The sequence below is a fragment of the Ambystoma mexicanum genome, chromosome 7q (genome assembly GCF_040938575.1).
Source record: "Ambystoma mexicanum isolate Mex_15411 chromosome 7q, UKY_AmexF1_1, whole genome shotgun sequence".
Taxonomy (NCBI): Eukaryota; Metazoa; Chordata; class Amphibia; order Caudata; family Ambystomatidae; genus Ambystoma; species Ambystoma mexicanum.
In genome coordinates, this window is record NC_090941.1 from 760,750,384 (window position 1) to 760,774,801 (window position 24,418).

The 24,418-nt window shown below is 49.7% G+C and overlaps 1 protein-coding gene across 1 annotated transcript in view; it reads left to right on the top strand.

Moving 5' to 3' along the window:
• Nucleotides 1-24,418, top strand: part of CWF19L2 (CWF19 like cell cycle control factor 2) — a 2,067,169-nt gene that overhangs the window by 1,123,312 nt on the left and 919,439 nt on the right. The window lies entirely within an intron of this gene.

Sequence of the window (24,418 nt, forward strand, 5' to 3'; positions counted from 1 at the left end):
GGTTTACACTGTAGTGGGGCAGACATATATCAGAAAAAGCAGATTCGCACTCCTATGGCGCGTGTCAGGAGGAGTCAAGTGGTGCCGGGGAAGGGGCTGATGTCTGTTCGGCACCATCCTTGCCATTGAGGTAGCTACGGAATTCAGTCCATACATTTGCAGGTCGGGATGGAGCTGGCAGGGTGCTGATGTACTCCACCTCGCATGTTTGTACCCACGTAAGGGCGTTCAGCCACATGCTGAGGGTGGGGGGAGTGCTGCGCTTCCAGCATTGTAATATGCATCGTTTGGCAACCATAACACTGACATTCAAGAACCTCGACATTTTCGTCACATTTTCTCCCGTCCACATGCCAAATAGCAAGGCCAGCGGGTCCATCTCAACCGGGACATCTATTATCTCAGTGAGCGCCTGCGTCACCTCCCTCCAGAACCTGCGCAGCGCTACACAGGACCAAAACATGTGGGCGTGGTCTGCTACGTTCGATTCGCATTTCGGGCATTTATGTGTCGAACTAAGCGTAAATTTTGCCACTCTGTACGGGGTGTAGTAGAGTCTGTTGAGTAGCTTGTATTGGATGCAGCGGAACCTGGCACTGAGTGATACCTTTCGTGTGTGTGCACACATCTTACCCCACATCTCATCGGTAATCTCCGTTTCGAGCTCTCTGGCCCACAACTCCCGTGGCGCCGGAGAGGCATTCTCTATTTTCCCCATCTGCATTTTATACAGGGAGGATACTATGCCCCTACAGCCCACGGAGTTCGCAATGTACTGGAGTTCAGGTGAGTCAGGAGGCTCCTCTGGGAAGGAGGGCCACATTGTCCGCACCGCTGCCCTCAGTCTGTAATACTGTAATAGGTCGAGTGCGGAGCCGGAGTGCCCGGGGCGTAGTGTCAAAGGTGTAATGAATGAGCCAAAGAACTAGAGTAACAGGGGATACCAGGAACATCCAACTACTGTGACCTGGCCTGGATAGAAAATGTATTAGAAAAACATCAAAGGTCAGAGTAGTAAGAGTGTTCAGGTGGTTGTTGTTGGTATAGCAACAAAATCTACATACTCAAGCTAAATATAGAATCTGCATCTATCACTATCTCAACAATCAATGAGGAGAAACAATTAAATTCAAACCTCTAGGCAATCAAACAATTTAATATTTTTATTTATTAACATTTGTTAAATAAATCTCTAGAAAAAGTATAATTTTAGTAAAAAACATACAATAACATTGGTATCTACAATATTATTAACAATAGTTCATATGGATCAATCCCTCCATTTCATTGTCGGATTGATCTGATACAAAATTCTCATCCATAAATCACATCCAACCACACTGCAACCATACCACATACATACACAAGCCCAATAATAGAATCATTCATAATACAAACAATGATAAAACAATTTATCCTCAAAAATATCCAACAATCTAAAACATCATCATACAATATCTGGTCCATTATTAATGTAGACCATCAATATAACACCTAAAAGCCAGTTCCTTGTAATTATGAACTCTACTGGCTCGGGTGGGCTTGACTTCTAATTTTGTTCATAAATAACAAAACAACCCCAACCCGACATGTTTCTTTCTGTATCACGTCCAGTAACCAGAAATTCTTCAGGGGTGTTATGGTCCAGCAGAGTCAGATGGATTGTACATGGACAAGAAAGAGATATGTAGTATGCCCCAACAACACACACATTGCGTCTCTTATAATTATGCGGTGTACGACCCGGGACAGGGGTAACCTACAAGATCACAGAGGTAAAGGCATGCAGAGCCGGAGTGCCCGGGGCGTAGTGTCAAAGGTGTAATGAATGAGCCTTCATGGTACAGGTCAGTCAGGGCGCGGTACCCCAGGTTCTCCCATCGCTGGGAGAGGTGTTGGTCATGGGTGGGGGTTAGGCAAGGAAATTGCCATAAGGGGAGCCACTTATAGTATGGGCGCCGTATTGGACTGGGGGAGAGTATATTGTTCCATGCCCTAATCGTGGATGCTACCGGGTCCCATGGCGCTTCCGCGCGGTAACCATGGTGCAGTAGCAGGGTCATAATGTGGATGCCATCTCCCGCCATTTTTTCCAACTTGACATGTGGGGGCGGGTCGGGGTGTGTGTACCAATAGGTAGCATGCTGGGCCTGCGCTGCGTTCCAGTAGAAAGCTAAGTCGGGGGCAGTGAAGCCTCCCTTCTCGTACGGGAGGGTCATGTGTTGCCACTTCTTACGGACCGCCCCCGAGTGCCAAAGGAACTGGGCGAACGACGCATGGAACCTCTTGAAATACTGCTTGCCGGGCCAAATCGGCACATTTACAAATATATAGAGTAGCTTGGGTACCGCGATCATCTTTATGAGGGAGAGTCTCCCAGCGAGGGACAGAGGGAGGTTGCGCCACCTGAGCATCTTGGTTTCAATGAGCAGCGCCGTTGCTTCATAGTTATCCGCCAGCAGGGAGACTCCTGCCCTTGACACCTGAACCCCGAGATACTTAATCCCAGACGGGGACCAGCGCAGCGGGAACTCGCAGGTCGGCTGCTGGGTTGTCATGGTGAGGGGGAAAATTTCGGATTTTGAGTAGTTAATAGTGAAGCCTGAATAGGTGCCTATTTTTGTTATGTCTCGGATGATAGGGTCCAGGTGTGTGGAGGGTTGTCTGACGTAGAGGAGGACATCGTCCGCGTACAGCGAGATGATTTCCGGTGTGCCCTGCAGGCGGACGCCCTTGTTAGTGTGACGGTTCCTGACATGATCGGCCATAGGTTCGATGGCGAGTGCAAAGAGGATGGGGGAGAATGGGCAGCCTTGTCGGGTGCCCCTATGCAACGCGAAGGGGGGCGAGGGGACGGAGTTGACTAGTACCCTTGCCGACGGTCCCGTGTATAACAGCTGTATGTAGGCGATCATGTTCGGCCCAATTTCCATTTTCTCCAAGACGGCCCACAAGTATTGCCACAAGACCATATCGAACGCCTTTTGGGCGTCCAGTGTGACTGCCACAGCATCCGCATTCGGGTCAATTCTCGACATCACGTTGAATAGGCGCCGGATGTTAAGTGCTGTAGAGCGGCCCGGGACAAATCCACTCTGGTCGGCGTGGACCAAGTGGGGCATTAGTGGGAGGAATCTGTTGGCGATTACTTTGGCAAAGATCTTCATATCAGTATTGATAAGGGATAGGGGTCTGTAGGAGCCACATTCGTCTGGGGGTTTCCCTGGTTTGGGGAGAACAGTGATTAGTGCTTCTCTTAGGGAGGGAGGGAGGGAGTGTGAGCTGAGTGATTCGGTCCAGACCTTGTGTAGTGGTGGCGCTAGTATGGCCACATGCTCCTGGTAAAACTCAGCAGTGAGTCCATCGGGGCCGGGGGCTTTGCCCTTAGGGAGATCTGAGATCACCTGGACTATCTCTTCTAGTGAGAACGGGGCGTCTAGGAGTTCCCTGGTGTCCTGGGAGATCAGGGTCATAGGGATGGATTCCAACAAGTCGTCTAGGTCTCGGGTTGTGTGCTCTGGCTGGGGACCGTACAGGGTGGCATAAAAGTTGGCGAAAGTGTCAAGAATAGCTTGGTCTGCCCAATGTCTGGACCCATTATTGTCGATAATGCTATCTATACGAGTCCCGCCTCTCTCGGCCCGGGCCAGCCTGGCCAGAGTTCTGCCAGGTCTGTCTCCCTCGCCATATCTGCGGGCGGCTGCAGGGCGGGTGTGGTATCTCACTTCGCTGAGGGCATGTGTTTCAAATAGTTCCAGTTCCGTCCTAATTTTCGCTAAGGTGGCAGGCACTGGCTTGGAGGCATAATCCCGCTCCAGTGATTTGAGTTTAGATTCGGAGCGACTTAAGGCCTGTCTTATGGACTTGAGGACACCCGCTTCTTTGGCAATGCACATTCCTCTGATGTAGACTTTGAAGGCCTCCCAGCGGGTCCCTGCGGACGTGTCGGGGGCCTTGTTGGTTTCGAAGAATAGGTTTATGTCAGCCAGTATCTCTGCTCTAAAAACGATGTCTGATAGGGCGTCGGACTTAAAACGCCAAGCGGGGCGGGCCCCTGCCATGAAACCCAGCTGGATCTGGAGCAGCACGGGGGAATGATCGGAGAGTGTGCGCGCTAGGATCTCGACTTCGGATACCCTACCCATCCGACTACTCGACAGGAGGAATAGGTCTATTCTTGAGGAGCTGTCGTGTACCGTGGAGTAAAAGGTGTAGTCCCTTTCCTGGGGTGGAGTGTTCTCCACACATCGTGTAGTTTCAGGGAGCTCATGTGGGTCAGCAGCCGCTTGGCCGGTCGGGCTACCGGTCTCTTGGCCGTGGTTGTCCTGTCTAGGGCTGTGTCGAGAATGAGATTCATGGCGCCCCCCCACACAATGGAACCTCAACATATTTCATGAGAATGTCGTGCAACGTGTCCATGAAGTCGGGAGAGTCAATGTTGGGAGCGTACGAGTTCACCAGCAGGCATTCTTCGCCAGCCAATGAGCAGTGTAGGATCACAAACCTGCCCTCGGGATCAATGTGGGATGTGTGAAGCGTGAATCTAATTGATTTGTGGATGAGAGTGAGGACGCCTCTGGACTGAGTGGAGTACTGGGTATAGTATCGGTTGGGGCCCCAGGACTGTGCGAGGTTTGAAGCCAGGAGTTTCTTGGCATGAGTCTCCTGTAGCAGGAGAACCCTGACTCCATGCCTTTGCGCATAAGCCGTAATTCTGCGAGATTTGGTGAAGTTGGTCAGCCCTCTTACATTCCATGTCAGTATTCTGATAGCCATGATAATGAGTTAAGGGACATCCCAGATGTGTATTCTCATTTTAAGCCTAAGATGGAGCTCTGTAATGCAGCAGGCCTGCCGCCCTGTCGCATCAGTCCCGACCAACCCGCCTTTTTGAGAACAGCAAACCCCAACTTTCCCACCCCCCACCCTCACTGCCCAGCGATACCCAGCAGTGTATAGGCAACCACCCTGAAGCGAAACTGCGTGCCATCCCCAACTCGGCAACGCCTGGAAGGGAGCCCAACGGGGGCTCGAACACAACTTAACTGCCATCAACGGCCTTGCAGCTGCAGTGGGGGCTGCTGCTGCCGTCAAGCATATCCATAATGGAACTTTGAGTGAATGTCAACTTATATATTCTTACCAGCATCATTAGACAATTTGAGTGGAGGTTACAGGTAGCGGATAATCACAGTTTTCAGTATAGCAAGGACGACGTGGAGTCCATCGTGGATCTGTGGACAGCGGTGCGGCCCCGACCCTGGGGTAGTGACTTGGGTTGGTCATGGAGTCATGTATTAGCCGCAGCAAGGCCTCGTCTACCACCCAGGGTCAGGGGAGGAACCCAGAAATTACGGTGTCAGTCGCCATCCATCTGTTCCTCAGGCGGGTCCACCAGGGGGACCTGAGCCTCGATGAACTTGACGGCCTCGCCAGGGACCGTGAAGAAATAGCTCTTGTTGCGGTGGATGAATTTCAGGCGGGCAGGGAAAAGCATAGAGTATTCGACTTTTCTGTCTCTCAACATCTTCTTGACCCCGCTGAACCGGCGTCGCTCCATCTGGACTCCCACCGAAAAATCAGGGAAAATTCTGATGACTTGGGATTCCAACCTTAGTTCACCCCTCTCTCTGGCCAAGCGGAGGATGTGGTCCCTGTCTTTATAGCTGAGTAGTTTAGCGATGATGGGCCTGGGGAAGTCTCCGGGCTTAGGGCGGGGTGCCAGGGAGCGGTGTGCTCTTTCAACAGTGAAGAACGGGGAGAGCTCAGGATTGCCTAGGAGGTCCTTGATGAGCTGCTCAACCGCGGTCTCCATGCGGCCCTTTAGTGCGGATTCGGGAACCCCCACTATTCGGATGTTGTTTCGCCGTGATCTCGATTCGAGGTCGTCGTTCTTGGCCTTGACCTGTTTCATGTCGCGGACGAGCTCCGAGACCGTAGTCTGGAGGGTGTGGATGTGGTCCTCGTTGGTCCCTATCCGCTGTCCTGCTTCCGTGAGCCTGGACCCGTGCTGGTCAATTTGGGCGCGTAGGGAGGCGACATTGGCGTTAATATCGTCCAGCTTTTCATGGAAGGAAGCAAAGTTTTTGGCCATGGACGCCATCATGATAGTGAGGTCAGGTTGTGGGGGGTCCGGGAGTGCCTCGCCATCCTCCTGTGTCGCGGCGGAGGACGCCTGGTCCGCCCTATGGGCTGGCTTGGTGAATTTGTCCATAGCACCCGTTTTGTTGGCACCCCGCGCCCTGTTGGGCATTGTTGTGGCAGGGGGTTTCCAGCGGCTCCGGCCGGGTCGAGGATGGGCAACGGTCGTGAAGTCGGCGGATGAGGCAAGGGCAGGACTGTAGGGACAGGGGGGCCACCCGTGCGCCCGTTGGATGGGGGAGCGACAGAGTGGCCACCGAGGTGGTGCGGGTTGGTAGGGGGGGGTGCGTGGTCCCGGGCGGTGAAGTTCTGGCAGGGGGGCAGAGGCCCCGATCATCTAGGGAGCCCAGGGGCCCCGCGTATTTTATGCAGCTGCCAGGCGTCAGGCCAGGCCCAGAACTCAAAGTGGAGAAGGCAGGTGGGGCCCGGGCCCAGTAGTAGGTGAAGGAGACCCCCAAACGGGGTCGGCTATGGTCCCTCCCAAGAGGGGTCAGGGAGGACAGCGCCCAAGCACCCACCTCGAGGCCTCCAGGAGTGCTGTGTCCGGCGTGGGCCCACAGCTGCAGCAGTGTTCCAAGGCAATCCGCGTGGCAGGCTCGGGGTGGCGGGGGGGCCCAACAGCGGTGTCCCCAGGATGCAGCTCGCAGCCCCCTCAGGGGCCGGCGCCCGGCCCTCTCTCCAGCGAGAGCGGGCGAACGGTCCGCCCTCCCCCCACGGAGGTAGCGGGACGGCGCCCCGTCTGGCGCGGGGCCCAGCAGGCGACGCAAGCCACGGCCGTCCGGAGTCTCACGCGGCCGAGGCGGGGCCGGTCTCCCTCGCGGGGGCCTCTCTTTGGCAGCAGCGGGCAGTGGCGCGGGAGGAGCGGGAACCACAGCTCCTCCCGAACATGTGTATTCAAGTTGGCCCCCGGGGCAACGGGTCTGCAATCCACGGCGCGGGGGCCCGCGGCGTCTCTCTTTCCTCCGGCGGCGATTCGTCCGCAGTGGATCCGGGAGGCCTCGGGTGGCCTCAGGCTGCACAAGTTCGGGTCCCGGGCGTCGTCTCGCCTCAGAATCACAGGAGAGTACAGCGGGCAGCGCCGCTAGTCGAATCGCTAGCTTTTTGCGTGGCAGCGGACCGGATTCGGGCTGGTGCAGCAAGGATTGGGTGTGCTGTGACGGAGCTCCGACACTAAGCGGCCATCTTGCTTGGCTGCTCAACAGCGCCCCCCCGGCGCTGGACCACTCTAACTGATACCTAGTTTGCTTACAAAAGTCGTTTGTGCTTTAGTCTTCTTTCTTCATACAATGTTGCTCTTCATTAGCAGCTGCCTCTGGAGTAAAGGATGGTACCACAATGGTAACCGTTTCTCCCCACCCTGGCTATCAGTACAGGAGTGTTCCATGTACTGCTGACATCCTTTGCACCATTCAACCTGCTGCAATTCCCGGTCTTGCGTTTCCTTTCTCGGAGACTCTGCGGATCTGGGTTGAAAAGGGCAATTTGCTACTCGTCCTTTCAGGTCTCGCCGCCTTTCTCCTACGTTTGTACTGCCATCCTGGAATAGCTGCTTCCTTGTGCATTTGGCCTTGCTCACAGTGTGCTTTTGTCCTCAGTCTTTTATCCCTATGGGGGAAGGGAAGTCCGGTGTGTGTAATTCTCGGCAATTGCCGGACTCTGCCTGACCCTTGTGTTGGGACATGTCAGCTATACGGCTCTGTTAGTCTGTCGTCTTTCATGGTAATTGGTCTGTGAGAACGTTTTTGTGTCGAGAAAGGGGGGGGGTGAGTTTCTAGATCTGCTAAAGGGTAGGATGAGGAAAAGGTGTGGTAAGGAAGGGGGTACCGCGTCTCACCCTTCGGCGCCCCACTTCCACTCCCTGGAAACCCTCAACCGGGTGATCCTCCCGCACTGATCCACCCCCAGGAAATGGATCCAATAGCGATGGCCGTGTCCTGGCCACCTGGATGACAGATTCCCACGGACTAGAGAGTGAGTCACCTTGAGGTTTCTCACACCCAACGCCATTACTGACTTCAACGCCTTCAAAGATTTCAAAACGTGTGGTCGAAGCTTCAAAGTCTTTTAAGCCTTTACCCAAATCTGATTTCTTCAGGATAATGGGATCTATTTTTAAAGAGGAGGAGGATCAAGATGTGCTTTTTGGCTATGAATATGGTACACCTAATGTACCTGAAGAACTGGTTTATGAAGAATCCAGAATGAAGATTCAAGGGGATTGGGTCCTCCGAAGTATTCCATATCTATGACAGGTAATCACCATAGCTGTGCTGCTTTGGAAAAATTTTCTGCGTCAATGACGTCGATACGCTCTCCTCGAGGGCCTCTGTCGAGCCGACGTCACCGGATGTGAAAAGTGGGATGCACAATGCCCGTAGCCTCAGTACTGTTTTTTCTGTGAACGTGTTCGCTTCGGAGATCTCGGCGCGCCTCGGTTCTTCTGAGTTTCTATCGGTTCTTCGAACTTGGTTTGTGAAGATTGTATCATGTCTTCCTCTTCTTCCGTCCCGCGGTCGGGTTTCAAGAAGTGTCGGGACTGCGGTTCCAAGATGTCGCTGACGGACCCGCACAACGCCTGCCTCTGGTGCCTCGGGAAGGACCATGCTACGGACGACTGTGACGAATGCCAGTCGCCCACGTCGAAGGCCTTGCGGGAGCGGAAGAAGAAGCTTTCGGTAGGTAGGGTTTCCAAACCCCATAAGCCGAGATCCACTGGACTTTCCACCGACGGTTCGAGGGGCGACTCTCTGCATCGTCGGCGTAAATCCAGGGCGTCTCGGTCCCAGAGTGGTTCCCGCCATTCCTCTGTCTCGTCGAGGCACTCGCGGAAGCGCCGTCACCGGTCGCCTTCCTTGTCCGAGGACACTGCCCATCGACGCTTGCTTGTCCCGGCAAGCATTCGACTCCTGCGGAATGGGAGGCATTTCGCAAGAAAATGTTGGGGATTTTTGAATCACAGGGCTCCGGTCCGTCCGCGCCTTCGAGAAAAGCCAGCCGTGACCGTGCTAGAACCACCACTTCGCACACCTTCGGGCCTAGTGGTCGGCGCGATCGAGAACCTTCGAGGTCTCGATTGGACAAGGTGGATCGCTCTAGCCATGCCTGCTCCAGGTCCCGGTCCTCAACGAGACCGTTGGAGCCTGTGAGGTCTTCTTCGAAGACGTCGACGCCATGTCCGTCGAGAGGTTCACTGGAGGCTCTGGCTCCGAGGAAACCCTCGACGCCGAGGCCGTCGAAGGACACGCTTGGGGCACCGCCCTCGAGGACTGTGTTGAAGCCGTCGGCGCCACACTCTACATTGACGTCCCCCTCAACGCTTTTTGAGGATGCTTTGTCAGAGGTACCCCGTGGCATGGTGGAACCCCCGAAAAAGGCTTTGGCCAAGTCCAAAAATGTTTTTGTCCCTTTTTCTGTGCCCCCATTCCAGCCTCTGGATCATATTTCTGAGGTGGAAGAAGGGTCTGAGGAAGGTTTGGTTCCTGAAGAGGTACCTGACGAAATATTGTCTGGTCATAGCCAGTTTGAAGACCTGCTTTAGTCGTTGCACGACGCCAGTGGTCTGGACACCTCCCCGGAGGTGGAGTTTGATAGGCCTGAGCCTGGTATGCACGCAGAGTCTTCGTACCGGTGGCTTATGTCAAGGGTGTCGGAGTACTTGGGGTGGTCTGCGCCCCCAGTGGATTTTCTGCAGGATGACCTGACAGATATCCTGGACCTTGGTCCACCAATTGACCCGGTTCTGCCATTCCATATGGCCTTGCAAAGAAGGGTGGCGGTGGCTGGGACTGCTCCGGAGAGTCTCCCGGCAGTAGGAAAGTTGTTGCGAGTGGCGACCCCGGCTACTTGTCCGTGCATCCTACTCCGGAGAGTTTGGTGGTGCAGACGTCCACGTCCCCGGCTAAACAGGCGTCTTACCCTACCATCCCTCCTGATAGGGACGACAAGCGTTTTGACGGTTGGGCGAAGAAAGTGTTTTCTTCAGGGGGTATGGCTTTGAAAGCAGTCAACTCCATGTGTGCCTTAGCACATTTCACTCATACTCTGTGGAATTGTGCTTCCTTAGTGGCTGAACATATTCCCGAAGGGGAGGAACGGGATGGCTTTCTTGCTCTTGTACAGGATGGCAAGGATGCCATGTGTGAATCCGTTTATTCGGGTCTGGACGTGGCAGACTGCGTCAGCCGGTCCATGGCAGCGAGCACCGTAATGCGCATATTTGCATGGTTGTGGAAGTCGGGGTTTGCTCCGGATGTACAAGCAGTCTTCTCAACATGCCCTTTGATGGTGACCATCTTTTTGGCAAAGAGGTTGCAGACCTCGAAGGCTGCAGCAAAGTCGTTGAGGGCTGCAGTTCGCCAACCTCTGCCTTTTCGTCCTAGGGGACAGCAATGGAGGGGAGGTTCCTTTCGATATTACTCGACCTTTGATAAATCGAGGGGAGCTGCAAGTCAAAGATGCCAGCGTAGGAGTACCAGAGGTGGAAACAGGGTACTAGAGGTGCCAAGGCTGCTCGAGCAGTTGCCTCTTTGCCCTCGGGCACGGCCGCAGCCACTTCAGGTCAGTCTTGAGGCCATGTCACATGTTTCGCCGGTTGGGGGAAGGCTGGCGCAGCATCTTGTAGAATGGCGTGCCATTAATTCAGATGTGTGGGTTCTGGAGATCATAGCCCACGGCTACTGTCTTCCTTTCCGGCAGAGGCCTCACGACAATCCACCAGGGAATCTCTCTTTGAAGAGTCCGGATCCGCTCCTTGCACAGGAAATCAAATCCCTGCTAGAGAAAGGCGCCATAGCACTGGTGCCTGTAGCGGAGAGGAACAAGGGGTGGTATTCCCCGTATTTTTTGATTGCGAAGAAAGACTGGGGATTGAGATCCATCATGGACTTGCATGGTTTGAACAAGCTCCTCAGGAAGGACAAGATCAAGATGGTTACGCTCTCTCAAGTCCTCCAGGCCCTTCAACTTCAGGACACAAGAAGTACCTGAGGTTTGCGGTTGGCGACTCGCACTTTCAGTTTTGGGTCTTGCCGTTCGGATTGACCTCCGCCCGAGGGTTTTCACCAAGCTCATGGTGGTGGTGGCAGCATATCTCAGGAAAGGGGGGGATTCACGTCTACCCCTACCTGGACGATTGGTTGATCGGGGCACGCTCTCTGAGCAAGTCCTGGATCATCTGTCCGACACCTGCCACTCCCTTCACAGGCTGGGCCTCTCCCTCAACTTAAAGAAGTCCCATTTGACGCCAACACAGCAGCTCCAGTACATCGTAGCAGTGCTCGAAACATCCCTGGGGCAGTGTTTCCCTCTCCAGGTGAGGGCTCATCACATTCTGCAGATGGTGCACAAGTTTCAACATGCCCAGAGTCTCTCAGCGTTTCAGTTCTTGAGGTTGCTCGGCCTCATGGCATCCTGCATTCTTCTGGTGCCAGAGGCCCAACTGCGGATGAGATCTCTGCAGTGGACTCTCAAGATGCAGTGGTCACAGTCCTCCGGCATGATGTCGGATCGCATTCAGGTGCCTCCCTCGGTTGCCCAGGACCATCTGTGGTGGGCCGTCGAAGGCAATCTGATGAAGGGAGCTCAGTTTTGGATACCCTGGCCGGAGGTGACGATCGTGACGGACGCATCCCTCACGGGATGGGGAGCTCATGTCAACGAGTTGACAGTCAGCGGTTGTTAGTCTCCCTCGGAGTCCAGACTCCATATCAATCTGTTGGAGCTGAGGGCCGTCAGGCTTGCCCTGAAGGCTTTTCGGCCGACTGTGAGGGAAGAATGTCCTGATTCTGATGGACAACACAGTGGCCATGCAGTACCTCAACAAAAAGGGGGGAGCATGGTTACTTCCTCTGTGCAGGGAGGCGATGCAGCTCTGGTTCTGGCCCATACAACAGGAAATTTCGATCGAGGCAGTTCCTCTGGCCGGAGACGAAAACGAGACGGCGGACGCTCTGAGCAGGCAGAGCGCGATCTCTCACGAGTGGGAGTTGGCTCAGGAGATTCTCCTGGAGATCTTCACCCTTTGGGGGACCCCTCAAGTGAATCTCTTCGCCACCAGTGTCAACCGGAAGTGCGAAAGGATCTGCTTGTGGGAATTTCCTCCAAGAGGAGCCTTAGGGGACGCGTTCATGGTGGAGTGGTCCTTCCCACTGCTGTACAAGTTTTCTCCAGTCCCCGTCATTCTGCAAGTGCTGCAGAGGTTACGGAGGTTTGGTTCCTGAATGATCCTCGTGGTACCCGGACCTTCTTGACTTGATCATCTGCCCTCCACGCTGTCTTCCCTACAGAGACGATCTGCTCTCACAGGAGGGGGGGGTCAGGTTCTCCATCCAGAGGTCAAATCCCTCAACCTTCATGCGTGGCTTCTGAAAGGTTGAGGTATAAGGATTGGGACCTCCCTGAAGACTTGATGGAGGCGTTGCTTTTGGCCAGGCGGCCTGCAACAAAGTCCCTGTACCATTGGCGCTGGAGAAAGTTCTGCGACTGGTGCAGGGTTCAGAATGTGGATCCTTTTTCATGTGACATTCCTGTGGTTCTGTCTTTTTTGCTTTCCTTTTCCCACAAGGGCCTGCAAGTGGGCACCATCAAAGGTTACCTGGCGGCGCTGTCCATATTTAAGCGCTCGTCTGAGGAGTGTTCTTTTTTTAAAATTCCTTTAATTTCTCAGTTTCTGAAAGGGCTCAATAATGTGTTTCCACCGTCACCTTTCCAGGTGCCCGGTTGGGATTTGAACCTGGTTCTAAAATTCCTAATGGGTGCTCCACTTGAGCCTTTACATTCTTGTCTTTGAGACTGTTAACCCTTAAAACTGTATTTTTAGTTGCGGTTACTTCCGCTCGCAGAGTGAGCAAGTTGCAGGCACTTTCTGTTAAGCCACCCTTCACAGTGTTTCATAAGGACAGGGTTTTCCTTAGAGTTCGTCCTTCTTTTCTTCCGAAAGTTGTGTCGGAATTTCATTTAAGCCAGAAGGTCATTCTTTCGGCGTTCTATCCTCCTCCACATCCTGGTAAGGAAGAGGAGAGGCTCCATAGAATGGATCCTAGGAGAGCTTTAAGTTTCTACATCTCACACATGTCACAGGGTCAGAGTGGACAATCCGCTCTTTATAGGATACGCTGGAAGGCGTTTGGGACAAGCTGTTACTAAGCAGACTTTGTCTAGATGGATTAGCTTGGCAATTTCTGAATGTTACCGCTTGGTGGGTAAGGACTCTCTGGTAGGCTTATGGGCCCATTCTACTAGGGGTATGGCTGCCTCTACTGCCCTGCAGAGGGGTGTTCTTATTCGTAACATCTGTGAAGCAGCCACATGGGCTTCGGTCCATACTTTTGTGAGACACTACTCCCTAGATTCTATCCATGGGCAGGACCTGGCCTTTGGCAAGGCGGTCCTTTATTCTGCAATTTAATTGGGCATTCTAAATTTCAAAATTCTTTTCCCTCCTCCATACATTGGTACTGCTTTGGGAGTCCGTCATAGATATGGAATACGTCGGAGGACCCAATCCCCTCGAAGAACAAGTTACTTTCTTACCTTGTAATGTTCTTTCGATGGGATGGTGCCACGACGTATTCCATATCGTACCCTCCTAGCCTGCCCCGCTACAGAATTTCTTATGCTATTGCAGCTTACGTTTCCGCAAGGCTTTCTGTGGTCATACTGGCAGAAGATTCGTGCCACACGTTCTGGGGAAAAAACTACAACTGAGGGTACAGGTGTTGTGCATCCTACTTATAACATCCGTTGACGTCGGCTCGACAGAGGCCCTCGAGGACAGCGTATCGACGTCATCAACGCAGGACGCAGACAAATTTTCCAAAGCAGCACAGCTTTGGTGATTACCTGTTTTAGATGTAGAATACGTTGTCGGATCATCCCATCGAAAGAACGTTACCAGGTAAGAAAGTAAGTTGTTCGTCTGGTGGAGACTTTAAAGGCGGCAAGTGGTCTAGACACTTCGCCTGCGACTTTGCCAAACCAGAGGTTTCAGGTCATTCTGACCCTTCTTAAAGGGCAGTGATCGGTAAATTCCCTGAGTACCGAGGTTGGGGAAAACCAATGGTCATCATTGAAAAAGATGACTTCACCGACATCCTCCTTGAGAGAGCCTGTATTGCCTTTTCATACAGCTTTGAGGACAAGAGTATTCGAGAACTGGCTTAAGTCAGACTCCACACCTGCGGTAAATAAGAAATTCAGAAAAAAAATATAGAGCTGCCTCTAATGATCCAGAATTGTTAACCACGCACCCTACACCAGAAAGTCTGGTGGTGCAGGCAGCAACCTCATCCTCAAAGGCTATGGCCTATCCTTCTATCCCACCAGATAAGGATGACAAGAGAATTGATACCTTGGGGAAGAGGGGTGATTTTCAGTGCAGATAGTATGGCCCTCAAATCGATAAACACTACTTGTGTCTTGGCCAAGTATACCCACACATTGTGGGATGTTATCGTTTTAGCAGTGAAACAAATCCCTGAGGGCGAGTAGAGATAAAGATTTTTTATCTGGTGCAACATGGCAAGGATACCATGTGCCTGTTAATGCAATATGGTTTAGACTCAGCAGATTCAGTCAGCAGGGCAATGTCAGCCAGCACAGTAGCCAGAAGATTTGCATGGCTTAGAATGTCGGATTTTGCAACGGACGTTCAGGCTCGCTTGATGGACATGCGTTTTGATGGTTGTCAGCTCTTTGGGTCGAAAGCTAAAAAATAGCTACAAGCTTCCAGAGCTGCAGCTAAATCACTAGGAGAAACTTATTGTCAGTCAAACCAATACCAAGTGTCCTCCCAGGGGTGGAGAGGTCGGCCCTTTCATTTTTACTTATCCATAACAAGGGGAAGGGGCCAATATTTGCACAGAGGCCAAAGGAGAGCTCCCCGTGGTTCCAGAGTCCGTGGAGGTAAAGCTTCACTTTGTCTCCACTGCTTTTCCTTCAGCTGTAGCAGCACCTTCAAAACCACTCTGAATCATTTGTCCACAAGACTCTGTTGGGAGGCAGGCTGCCGTTGCATCTTCAGAGTTGGCAGTCCATAACCTCAGATGCTTGGATATTCCAGACAGTGGCCCATGGCTACTGCCTCCCATTCTTGAGAAGGCCCCCAGATTGTCCCCTGAGAGACCATTCTGTATCGAATCTGGATCCTCTTACAGGACATTTTTACCCTGTTGGAGAAAGGTGTGATAGTTTGTGCCTGCAGCAGAGAGGAATCAAGGTTGGTACTCTCCCTATTTTCTGATCTCCAAGAAAAACAGAGGAGTGCCACCAATCTTGGACTTGAGATGGTTGAACAAATTCCTCAGGAAGGACAAGTGCATGATGGTAACTCTTTTGCAGATCCTTCAGACCCTCCGGCTTCAGGATTGGTTGGTGTCATTGGACCTTTAGGATGCTTACTTTCATGTGCCCATTCAGCAGAAACACAAAGTACCTGAGGTCCGCAGTTGGCAGTTCTTATTATCAGTTTTGAGTTCTGTCATTCGGGCTCACCTCTAAGGAGGGAGGGGATTCCCATCTACCCCTTCCTGGATGACCGGTTGATCAAGGCTTGTGCTCCAGAACAGGCTCAGAGTCACCTCAGTCTCACTTGCCACTTCCTCCATGAGCTGGGCTTCTCCCTGAATTTCAAGAAGTCCCACTTGACACCATCGCAGAAGCTTCAATTTATTGGAGCAGTCCTGGATTCATCCTGGTGCCAGAAGCCTGTCTGAGAATGAGATTCCATCAGTGTGCTCTCGGATCCCAGTGGTCTCAATTCTCAGGCAGAGTGACGGACCTACTTCGGGTCCCGAACAAGGTCGCCCAGGATCTCCCCTGTGGTAGGCCTGCTGAGCAGATATGATTAGAAGAGAGCCCTTTTGGCAACCATGGCCGGAGATGACCATTGTGACAGACGCCTCCCTTACAGTATGTGAGCTCACATGAAAGGCTTTCAATCAGCAGTCACTGGTCTCTGTCGGAGTACAGACTTCACATGAACCTTTTAGAACTGAGGGCAATCAGACTAGCACTGATGGCCTTTCTGCCATCGGTACGGGGGAAATATGTCTTGATAACGACGGACTATATAGTGGACATGCACTACCTCAATGAGAGAGGGGGTGCAGTGTCACTACCTCTAAGCAGAGAGGGAATGCAGCTCTGTTTTGGGCACTGAGAGAAGCAATCCCTCTACTTGCAGTTCCACTGGCCGGAGAGGAGAATACTGAGGCAGACGCTCTGAGGAGGTAGAGCACGATCTTCCACGAGTGGGAGTTGGCTCAGGAGGTTCTTCTGGAGACCTTCACCCTTTGGGGAACCCCTCATGTGGATCTGTTCGCAACCAGTCAATGGGAATTGCAACATGTTCTAGGTCAGGGAATTTCCTAAGAGGAGCTCTAGGGGACACATTCGTAGTGGACTGGGAACTGCCACTACTGTGCGTGTTTCCGCCATCCACCGTCATTCCTCATGTCATCAGGAGGTTGCCATAGTTCGGGAAATCCATGATCCTTATTGCTCCAGATTGGGCCAGGACAACATGGTACCCGGACCTTCTAGAAATTGCCATCTGCCCCAATTCTTCTTTCACAAAGAGAGGACTTGCTCTCCCAAGAGGGGGGCTCCTCCTTCATCCAGAAATCAGTACTCTGAATCTTCACACCTGGTTTCTGAAAGAGTAAGATACAAAGATTGGGACCTTCCGGAAGACGTGATGGAAGTGTTGCTTTCGGTCAGAAGGCCAGCAACGAAATCCCTGTACCGCTGCCGTTTAAGAGGATCTTTTCCAGATTGCTTGTAGCTGGTAAGGGTCAGCCACCTGGCTCACCATTTAGGTGCCTTGCTCATTCTTAATGGTGAAGTTTAAAATTCTATGTGGTTTATGGCATTGTGTTCCATTTCCGGTGTAAGGAAAATTATGCAATCTAGGCTCTGGCCACCAAAATGGGTGATATAATCTACTAATTGGTTAAATACTGATATCCAGATACAGCAGTATAGTTGCCCAAAATTGAGTTAGACTTCATGATAAAGGGGATACGGCCTCTAATATACTTTTGGGCAAACACCATAATCCAGGGGTCAACATTTTCTTCTCTAAATATATGAAGATTGAGTGAAAAGTGGGAGAAGCGCCTGGGGTAAATGCAGCTTGTTGCTTTAGTGGCCCTGTTGTCGTTGCTCTGTTCTGTCAGTCTTAGCAGGTCAGATCAGGTTTTACTGCTGTAAAAGTGCTACTCTGCTCACACAGACCTTTCTGTTTTGAATGCAGTGCTACAGCATTGCATCGAAAAGATGTATTGTGCCTGTGTGATTCTTAGAAGATTTTGTTTCACTCCAGTGGCAATTTTCAATGAGCAATAGCTAGTCCGGTGAGACATAATATATGTTAAAATTTGTTAGTACAAACTTAACATAGTCAGAAATTTGATAGGTTATGAAAATAGACCTATTTGATTGATAGATTCACACAACATTCACATATACAAACTAGGTGAAGAATATCTATGCATGTTTGCGAAGCAGCAGCCAGGTGAAAACAAGAATATTGCATCGTAAGGCTGAGCACAGAATCAAATAACTGCACTGTAAACGGCCATCTTCAAATGGTATGTAAGGGAAGACGTTTAGCCAATTTTGATGCCATTCTAATTTGTTTGGGAAATTGTCACTTGTACAGGACCACATGATTTGTGTAGTCAAATGGGAGTTGAGTTGTGGTTCTTTTTGTCTAGTTCTAATATATTAGTCACTAGACAAAACACAAACCTCCAAATTAATCCAGTACAGGACAAAATATTCAGTTTCTTTTAGAGGCCTATACATGTAATGTTCTTTGTTTTCGTAGTCACCCTTGAGGATTATCTCCATTCCACGGTTTTGTTCTAGGAAAAATAACTGTTTAAGCTGTATTCATCCTGCCCGGCTTTTTGTTTCTGTTTCTTAGCTCTTCAACGCCACCCCCACGACAGAAACAGACTACTGATGCTGCTAAGTGCACCTCTTTCTTTGGTGGGATCTGATATTTCATAACTAATATCCTTTGGTCCGTATTAGTCCATGGTACACAGTGGGAGGCTAAATTGACATTTTGTGTGCTCGCTTGGTAGAGAAATGAAAAATAGATCCATCAGAATGGATCTGCTCTCCTTCCCTGAAGGATAGAATCTGATTCTAAATATAACACAGGCGCTGCGTGGTATAAACGCAGCCCTGAGGCCATCTAATGTAGCTGCTGTAGATTCATCTCATTGATGAACTGCTGTTAAGGAGCCCACTGCTATGTTCCTCAGGCACGATGTCTGTGATGGCAACATTTATACTTAGGAACATTGTTATCTTCCCTTAAAGCACTAAACGTTAAAAAAAGTCACATTGTATTGTTTGAATAGTTTGTTTTTAAACGTTTCTTGTATTTTTAATTAATTATGTCATATCAACCAGGAACACTGCACCACAAACATACCATTTAAAAGCCAATAGATTGAATGCTTTTTGAGGAAAGTTCATTGGATCCTGGGTATACAATGGGGCAATGGCAGAATGTTTTTTGTTCTTTCCATTCTTTCTGGGAAAGCCATATTTTATATGTAAGTTTTAGACCCTCAAATACGTTGTTTAGATAATGCTGAAGCCCCATCTTGTTCAAACATTTCAGTTGTTCCACAGAAATATTCTGCTGTAAAGATGAGTGGATACTGTTTGAGCACAATTTTGCCTTATGGGATTTCGACCAAATGATTTCCGTTCCTCTAGGGAAATCTCCCAATTCTCCTTTGGAGTGAAAAGTTTGCATTTGAGCTCATTTGCATAACTGAAATCCATTGCCCCTGTGGCTCTGACCAGGAGGTGAACTTCCAGTGATAGCTACTGTGTGGCACTGTGGCATGTGTGATGTAGCTGAAATGGCTTATTCCACATATATGATATGTGTAGTAAAAACAAATGTCAAAATGTTAAGGTATACTGTATACAAAATGGAAGTGTCTAAACAATGGGGATGCCAATATTAATGTTTACCATATAATTAGACACTAAACCTAAAATAAAACCAGCATTGCTGTATCCTTCACTCACCCACCTAAACTTTTACATTCGTAATCCCTTGCCTCCATGATTCTGCCTTATGGTCCCCAGTGAGAGATGTGATTGGTGTATGTTATTTAGCAGTATTAATTGTTAAAACGGACTGAGTGCATATTGTGAGGAAGGCCTGGTATCACAAGTAAGGACACAGACACAAGTTTCAATACCTTTATCAAGTTTGACTTGGGTTGAAGACATCCTAGCTGGCCCTAATTCTATAATGGGAGTAGTCTCGACCATCAAAGTAAAATAAAATAGTCCAAGTGAGTCAGTCAAACAAAGGAAAAAGCTGGTGTCAGAAACCTATACTTGCCCTCACAATTCACAATAACTAAGTGTGGGAAAATGTATTGGAAAAACAGCGTGTATCAAAAGAATGTCAGAATGGCAATGAAAGTGTTCACCACTCCCTTTCCCAAGTTCAGTTTACTGGGGATCTTAAAAAGTTCCTTCAAGGTCGGTATGCCTCACAGTTCTCTTCAATGGATTCTTTCGGGCTTCCCTCAGCCGGCTTCACAATTCTCAAACAAACAGATATTCACAAAGTTCCTTCTTAGTTACTTTCACAGGCTGCCCTTGCCTGTCTTCAAACACTTAAACATGGCTGAAACACTTTCCAGCTAAACAGCTCCGCTTCACAGAACTCGGGGGAAAACTCCCTTCCCCAACATTTGTACTTCTTTCTCAATGTTCACCTGTCGGAGACCTTCCCAACAGCATAGTATTATTGCCACCATGCATGACCTCTCCAACAGCAGGATCCTTATCATTATCACATTGTCAGCGACTTTTGCAACCATACAGTAGTCTCACCCCCATGCGTGACCACTCTGACAATAGGGTTGATTTCTCAATGTCTGTGCCTCTTGCACTTGGTTTCGCAGAATGGGCCCCCCGGCCACTCTGTTTCTTATTTCCCAAAAATATCACTTAACTTTAACCTTAGCCTTTTGGGATCTTTGCATGCTCTTTCCCTCATGCCCTTTCCTTTAATGGCTTTCAACACATTTTGCTTTCATTATTCACTGTTCTGTTATCTTTCAAGAAGCGTTTAACAACGTGCCTTCTCAAACGACAACACTCCATTACTTTGTTTCTCATCGGATCCCTTGCCGGCTAAATACATTCAAGCTTTCAGTTCAATGTCTTTATCCTTCAGTGCGTATCCTCACGTGTAACACTGTAGCTTTCCACAATCACTCGTATTACAAACTAGACTCTCCCTTTCTTTGAACTCACCGGCTGTGATTTCTTTCGAGTGTTGTTCTGTTTTCAGCTCGTCGAGGTCAGGGTCTTGCCCACCTGCCCCTCAGACACTCCCGGGCGGTCTTGCGCCCCCATGGAGGAAACAAGCAGTTTGCTGGTGCATTGCGGCAAGGTAGTAGCCGGCCCCTCGGCACCCTTCTCTGAACTCTCTCCGCTTCATAGAGACACAGCTCCCTCACTATGCTTTCTCCTGCCTCAACATGCATCATTTCAGCGTGTTGTCGTCCTGTTCTCCCTGGCCTGGTTCTCGGCAGCTCTCTGCGCTGTTCCTCTATCTCGCCATCCAGCTTGCCTTCCTTCTTGGCCCATGTCTCGCTTCCTATGTCTTTCCATGCTCAACCTTTTATAGTTTGGAAAAAGGTCAATGAGTTTCAGGTGTGTGTGATTGTAACAGAGTGCCTGACCCTGCCTGGCCTTATTAGTGGGACAAGGCCAGTACATGTTACTAGGGGTAATCTTCCTAGTCTGTTTTCCTCTTGCTCGTCTCAGTAGTTGGGCTTATAAGGAAAGGAGGGGAGTTATGGGAGCTGTACCATCCCATAAAGGTAGAGGGAATACAGTGTAAATAATTGTTTGGATATGGGGGATACCATGTCTCACCTTGCAGTGTCTCCTCCCCACTCCCCAGAAACCCCTTACCCAGGTGATCCACCCTCGCTAGTCCACCCCCATGGTCGGGATCCAATAACAAAGGCCCTTCCCTGGCCACCTGAATAAGGGATCGCCGGGGACTGAGTCCTGAAACACCTTCAGGTTTTTCACATACACTTCCCCTATGCGATATGGGCAGGACTGCTTCACAGGGGAACCTTGAAAGAAAATTCACATTACCCTGGTCTTTTCCCTTTCTATGTTCCACTGTGAAGCAGTAGGGTTGCAAGCCCAGAAACCATTGCATAACCAGAGGATTTGATTGCTTTCGCTGATTTATCCATACAAGGGGAGAGTGTTCAGTGATTAATTTGAATTTTCCTCCTATACATGATACTTGGGATATAGAATGGCCCATTTTATAGCGAAAGGTCTAACTCCAAAACTGTGTAATTGTTCTCCCTGGGAAAGAATTTTCTACTGGCAAATAGTGTAGGGTGTACTAAGCTGTCATAACTCTGTGATAAGACTGCACATAATCCAGTCAGGGAAACATCAGTTTGAAGACTGACATTTTTGGAAAAGTCTGCTTCTTTTAAAATTAGATTTTGGCATAGGGTTTGCTTTAAGTTGTTAGAACAAACATCATCCTCATCTTTCCACTGGAGTCTTTGTGGTTCTGCATTTCTAAGCTTATCGGTCATTCTAGAGGTTTTATCAGAAAAGTTTGGGATGAACGTACGATACTACCCTATCAATCCCAAGAAGGCTCTTGGATCGCTTTTGGTTTTAGGGGTTGGTGCTTCAAGGACTGCTTTTAATTTTTCCATTTGGGGTTGCACACTACCATTGCCTACGAAGACGCCTAGGTATTTTACTGCTGACTCGGCCATTTAAACTTTTTTTGGTTGGCTGTGAGCCCAGCTTTACACATAGCCCTCATAATGGCATATAGGCGATGGAGATGTTCTTCCCATGTCTTGCTATATATTACGCCATCAATGTATGCCCCGCTGAAACTAGAATAAGGTTGCAAAATTGTATCTTTGGAATGTTGCAGGGGCACCATGGAGTCCAAAGGGCAAGACGTTAAATTTAAACAATCCTGTTGGAGTTGAAAAAGCTGTTTTTTCTGTACGGCCCTTGTAGCGGGACCTGCCAGTACACTTTCGTAAGGTCTAAGGTCAACAAATAGACTGCATCTCCCAATTTGTCTATTAAGTCATCAAAACGGGGCATGGGATAGGCATCGAAAGGAGGAAATGGAATTTACCCTTCTGACGTCTATGCAGAATCTCCAGCTCTGGTCAGGTTTTGTCACCAGTACTATGCGAGCGGACCAGGGACTGGAATAGGGTTTAATGATGTTAGCTTTTAACATATTTTCCGCCTCTTTAATGACAATCTTTTTGCGGGCTTCTGGTAGCCGGTATGGTTTAAAATTCACCACTTTAGGTAAAGGACTATGTATGTAGATGTAGGTTCCTTTCACTCTTCCTAGTTTTTCACTAAAGACATCAGGAAACTGTACAATAAGATTTGTTAGATCTACCTTCTTATTGTCTGTAAGTTCCTGTGAGATTAGATTTAGCTTATCCATTTCTTGTGGCACTAAACAGGATAAGATGGTAGAAGGGAGTTTGAGGGGTTTTCTTTCCACTCTTTTAAAAAATTGATGTTGTAAATATGAGTTTTCCGGCATCTATCAGGTGGTGACACTCTGTAATTACATGTCCTGTCTGTTCAATTTCATACGGTCCGTGCCACTTCGAAACACACTTATTTTCTGAAGTAGGCAGGAGGACTAGAACTTTCTGTTCCACAGAGGAAGATCTCAGATTGACCTTTTCATCATAGGAAAGCTTTTGCTGGCATTAAGCTTTCTCCATATAGGTATGAACTAATTTTCGAATGGATTGTGTCCTCCCACATATTCCTCATCTATGATAGTCATATATCGCCAGCTTTGCTGCTTCAGAAAAAGTTTTTTCGGCAGAGGGCACTGTGCACGAGGTTGTGGCGTCAATGTCCCTCGAGGGCCGCTATGGCGTCTCAACGTCACCAGTAGTACAAATAGCTTGTGCCGTGACCCTTGACTTCAGTTCTGTTTTTCCGAGCTTTTCTACAAGACAACGGCATGCTTCGTGTTTTCTTAGAAAGAACATGTCCTCTTCATCTATTCATTCGACCCCTAAGTCGGGTTTCAAAAAGTGTCATGACTATGGGACAAAAATGTCCATCACAGATCCTCACCGGGTTTGCCTTTGGTGTTTGGGTAAAGACCATCGTATCGACAACTGCAGCTCCTGTCAGTCTATGACTTAAAAAGCTCTTCGCGAACTAAAAGGTAAATTGGCAGTGGAGCAGGAAGCTTCGAAGGGCTCTTCGAAGAAATACAAAAAAAACGGGGTGTCCAGAGACTCCACTTGGCATAAACATCTGAAGAGGTCTCGATTGAGGAGTCGGTCCAGACATTCTTCGACTTCTTCTAAGAAGTCGAAGAAGAGACGTCACAGGTCTCCCTCTTTGTCATCAGACACTTCCACTGAGTTGATATGCTGCCCGACTAGATCGGATTCCCCCAGAAAGTGGAATGCTTTTAGGGTGGAAATGATGCAAATCTTTGAGAACGTGGCCTTGACCCCCTCAAAAGATCCTCGCAAGAGTTGGACTCTGGTCGCTCCCCTGGACGACGCAGGCCGGTCAAAAACTACTTCGGCAAGTAGTAAGTTGGAGTCTCGACACTCGCGACCCAACACCAAAAGGTTAAAGGCTTCGACCCGGGAATCGAGTCGATCCCCAGTTCCGTTGAAGAAACAAATGTCGAGTTTATCAATGTCTTCAACAACGCCATCAGCGCCGATCGCTTCGACGCTGAAGTCAAAGGCATCTCCATCCAAGAAACCGTTGGCGCCTTCGACGGTCCCTTCGACTCCCTCCAGGCAAAATCCAGTACAGTAAAAAATCTACAAACTTGTACCAAGGTCTGACTTTCTAAAGTCGATGTCCTCTATTTTTGAAGAGGAAAGTGCCTCTGAAGGGGATGTTTCTCCTGGGGAACTAATTGGCCCCGAGTCAAGGTTGAAAGACCTCTGTGAGTCCCTCCACTCTGCCAGTGGTCTAGATACTTCACCAAAGTTGGAGATTACAAAACCTGACCCTTCAGAACATGCTGATTCAGGTTACAGGACCCTTATGAACAAGGTGACTGAATTCATGGGTTGGAGCAGGGCCTCACCAACCTTCAAGCAGGATGATATGACAGATATCCTGAATCAGGGTCCACAAAAAGACCCAGTTCTACCCCTCCATAACACCCTACAAAGGAAGGTAGAAGCTGACTGGGAGACTCATG